A 4966-nucleotide genomic window follows, 5' to 3' on the forward strand; every position below is an offset into this window, starting at 1 on the left:
GTTTCTCACGTTTTATTTAGTATTTTTCATCTTCTGTTTGGTCCACCTCCTTCATGGCCATGCCCTAGCTGTAGATCCTGTGATCACACAATTTATTATTCCTTCCAAAGCAGAACATTTTGCTTTCATCCTAATTGCCATGCACCCAGCTCTTTTGGTCCATTTTCCAGTATGCTGGGACTGTTTTGAATGCTTCTTTCCTCCAGTGTGCTTACAGCTCATTCCAAGATGGGTCGTCTGCAAATTTAAGAGTTGTATTTTTAAGCTGTTTATCTGTATCATTAATGAAACAAATGAGTTGTATCAAATCTAGGTCAGCTATCTAGAGAACTGGACTCAGTATAGCCCTTCAGTTTGGCAGTGAATTTTTGGTAATGATCCGTTGTGCGTGGCTTTTCAGCCACTCTTGCCACCACTGATTAGTTCTGGGCTTGAGCATGTTCCCTGGTTTAGTGGCAAGCGCATCAAGTAGGGCAAGGGGAACGGCCTGGCTGAAGGCAAGACATAGTGTTGATTATCTCCCCTTCTTTCAAGACCTCTTAACCAGTTTCAGAGAGCAAGTGGATTTGTTTAACATGCTTCATTCATGATTAATCAATGTGAACCAACGCTCATCTCCTTGTTGTCTTCTAGGTGGTTTTAATATGCTCAATTATTAAGTTTCATAATTGACCCATAATTCTCTTTTCATCATCTTTCAAGGAAAAAAAAACCCCACTTGTCTTCCATGAGTTCTCAAAAATTATTCCTGCTGATCAGGATATTCAACCAGCCCTTTGCCATCAAGAGGATGAAGGATAAGTACAATACAAGCTTGGAAATTATGAGCACCTTATCAATGACTTAATAGAAACTCTTTGTTGGTGCAAAGGAGGGGCTGCAGTGCAGCCTTTATTCCCAACACATCACTTTCTCACCAGCCTGAGCAGAGCCCACTCCCTCACGTTAGCTCTTAAACCTCAGCTCCGCAAAATTAAACTTTCCTAGCGTGTTATAACTCTCAAAAGATAGCGTGGGTGGGTGAAAAATGCATTCCTCAAGGCTTGAAAATAGATGTAAGTGGATATTTGGCATAAAGCTAACAAAAAAAAAAAGCCATGGAAATGTATTAATTGCTACAAAAATGGAGTTTAACTGCCAGTGGTGGTTCAGCCCCGGGTCGATAACTTGACCTAATGCTCACCTTTTGGGTACAGGCATGTGCTGCATAAGCATATGTGCCATTTTAATTTCCAACCCCACTTTTTAATGGTTAAAAGCTAATTAAAACATACAGTGGCATTTTGAATCAATATAGCGTATGGACTGCTGCAAATTCTCTCATCAGGCGTGTTGCCCTCAGGAAGCAACATTAACTTCAACAGCAAAATAGGGCTGTGAGCTCATTAATCATCACGCTCACAGACAGTCTGGGAGGCAGTGGCATCAGCTCTGCATCTTTCTGGTGCTGAAGATTGGATACAATGGTTAGACATGTGAAGTGTTGCACAAACATTAACTATTACGGCCAACTGTCTTTGAAATTGGCATTTATCCCTTCAGCTCTTCAGATTAAAAAGCAGAAATGGGACCATGAGGTGGATTTTTTTTCAGGCGGTGAATAAGAGTCAGGCTGCTATAAGAACTCAGCAACCTGGTGTCCTAACTCTGAAGTCTTCTTATTCCCCAGTAACAAAAAAGAAAACCCCCAAACAACATTCTGCACCCCCCCCCCCCCCAGCCACCTGGGAATGTATGGAGAAGAAAAAAATGTTAGATAAAGGAGGCATGGAAAGAGAATTGAGAGGAAAGAAAAGGAAAATGGGAGTCAGAGGTAAAGCTAAGGTTGTAAGAAATTAGGCAGTAAACAGGAGGAAATTGGTTTATGTGTATAAATGTAGTCTTTAGTGCCTGTGAGAAGCTTTGAGATAACCTTCAGAGCGCTCTGCATAGGTACAAGATGCTCACTGAAACCCAAAACATATGCCCTTGCAGCCCCTGCGCCCCTGCTCTCCAGTCACATCAACATTGGTGAATGAGGTAGGGCTCACCAGAACAAAGCAGAAAAGGGTCCTCACAGACTCATCTGTCCTAATCTTGCTGGTCAATTTAGCGCGATGCCTCTGAAGCAAAGGTTCACAGACTCTCTTTCGTGCTCAGACCTCCTAAGCTGTGGCAGTTTTGTCCTTACTGCGGCCGCTTTTGTGTGGAGTCTGATGAGCAACTTCTGAGATGTACAGGTTACACTGGTACTGTGACCCTGCAAATGACTTGTACCTGGCGTTTCTAGGATGTGTTGAAGACCAGAAAGAGAGCCTGTGTGCTGGCTCTTAGCTTTGTATAGGATTGAGTCACATGAGTTCCAGCACTGACTCTTTTTATTGGGACTTCATGCTTAGAAATATTCAAATTTTTCTTTCCATCAAGTATTCTTTAAGCTTTAGGGCTTTTTGCTGTGTATGTACTCTATAAAAGAAGTTAGTCCCCTCCTGAGTTGGTGTGGACTGAGGGTGGACAGTCAAACTGGGGATGTAACACTGCTCTTTGTTCTCCTCCTGCACTGTCTTCCTGCAGTCCATCAGACCCCTCTCCTGCGCTGTGGGGAGGAGGAGAGCACTTCGTGCTGGCTCTCGCTGTGCGAGCTGGCCTGTGCATGCAATTTCTTCTGGGGGCACGGTGCTGTGATTGGGGACCCATCTTCATAAAATCTGGAGACAGCATGCAGAAACATTAGTGATTGACGAGGACTGAAAAAGTGCCAGGGAAGAGAGAAGCTTCCAAATAAAGCAAAGTGCTAAAGGAGTGCAGGCTGCACATGTCTGACACTGCTGCTGCCTCATGGGGCAGGGGCGCTCCCTCTGGTCATGCAGGAGGAAATGTCAGCACAGTCCACACCACAGTTCAGCTTCTACTCACCAACTGCTGGCATCACATCGACTGTGTACTCCTTCACCTCTGTCCCATAGAGATCCATTGGTCCCACTTCCCTGCACACTGGAGTTTGTTTTTGTGTCAGGCAGCAAGTTTCATGCCTCCTGTTTTCACCTATGGAGCCATATAGCTTCTAAGAGCCCCTGAGAGGTTTCTCCTTTTTGAGGTGCTTCTGTGGTCCTTTTTCTTTTCCAGCAATTTTTAATCAGAACATGGAAGAAAGATCTCGGGGGAGAGGTAGGTGCAGAGCTAGGGAAGGGGAATGCCTGTAGGACCTGGCATGGTGAATCAAAGGTGCCTTTCCTCAGAATGTCTCAACAGGTTATTGGCTTGTGTTGGGGGGTCAGATATGGCCTGAGGGCAGCTGCTCGGAGAGGTCTGTCCTGCCATGGGGGAGGCTTCAATATTAACCCTAAAATAAATTGAGCCAGTGTTCACAGGACCATCCAGGCAGGAGAAGAAAATAAGATAGTGTAACATAAGAGGGCACAGGAGAAGGATTTTGCTCTGTAATGGCAAATTACCCACTCAAAAATAACATAAAAAAGGGAGGAAAAAATTAACGAATAAAGTCTGCACATTATTTTAAATCACAGAAGTGTCAAAAATGGTAATGCCTATATCAAGGCTGCCCTAATGTAGCTTTAATTTGCATGCCATTGGCATTGATTTGATGTGAATATTTACTCTCCTATTCAATTAAGAAAATCCATAACTGCCACCATATTTTAATGTTAATGTATTTTTACACAGCTCTCTGTTTACCTTATTTTCTCTTCTATAACATTAACACTTTTTTTTGTTAAAAATGTGTGAAAGATTAATTTGTAGAATGACGGGATATGTGGGTGTGTAGCACAGGCCAGATGGAAGGGGTGTAACATGACAGTTTTCTTCTGTGGCTTCGTTTTGTTTTTATTGTTGCAAGCGAGCAAAGTATAACTAAAATTATCATTTCTTCTCTGGGCAAAAAGAACCAAGTGGTAAGTTCCTCTTTTATTCCCCATGGCTCTCAGTGCTCCCATGCAGCTGCAACCGTGTTCAGAATAGCTGACAGGTTGATAAATATTTGTCTAAAACTTCAGCTTATGTATTTGAAGACCACTGTGATTTAAAGAAGGGAATTTGTACTCAGGTTCCATAATTCCATTTCTATGGAGTAGATCTGAATTCAGATTTGTTCATAAATGAGAGCAATTTTGTGAGACTTATTAATCTTCTTTTGGCTGATAAGAGTGAAAACAGGCACCCTTAATGCTGAAAAAAGAAAGAAAAAGGGAAAAAAAAACCTATCCAAGACAAAGCCTTTTTAATCTATAAAGCTATCCATTCAAGAAAGCTTTTTAATTGTTGAAAGAGGGCTGTTCCAAGGCCAAATTCTAATTTACACATAAGTATTGTAGGAGTTTGGTATAGTAAATGTCCTTATTGAAGAATAAAGCAATTAGCACAGTAACTTGCTGTCATCTGGCACGTAAAGGCATTCCAAGAAAAAGTTAAGTGTTGAGGAAAGGAGAGAAATTCAGGACAGCATGTGGGAGAGGAATATGGAGGCTCCTTTTTATGCCACTCAGGAGAAAAGGAGGGGAGAGAAAACCCACTGCAGACTTAATCTGTTCCCTTACCTCATCACGAATTGACCCAAGTTTCTTCCCTTCTTTTAAGGCAAGGGGGAAAAAATGCAACCAGACCTAAGGTTCTTCTTGGAGGCTAAAATCCTGAAACCTCAATACCATAAGCAATAGCTGTATGTTTTGCATCCTCATCCACAAGTGCTTATTCTGCCCCGTGAATTTGCCCGTGAACACACGTGTGCTTCATGAGCTTTGCTGATACTCCACTCTTCTGTGTCAGTGCTACCCACTCCCTCATACATGGGAAATCATCCTGTTAAAATGGTCACCCTTTTTTTCCCCACAGTATATCCACACAAATCTCTTGGCTCTGCTTTAATGTCTTGCAAGTACACCTGATGCATAATTTGTGATCTTTAAACAGGCATTTTCTACTGTCTACAGACACACCCCCCACCAAAAATGCTTGCACATCAGGACAC

The sequence above is a fragment of the Corvus moneduloides genome, chromosome 3 (genome assembly GCF_009650955.1).
Source record: "Corvus moneduloides isolate bCorMon1 chromosome 3, bCorMon1.pri, whole genome shotgun sequence".
Lineage (NCBI taxonomy): Eukaryota > Metazoa > Chordata > Aves > Passeriformes > Corvidae > Corvus > Corvus moneduloides.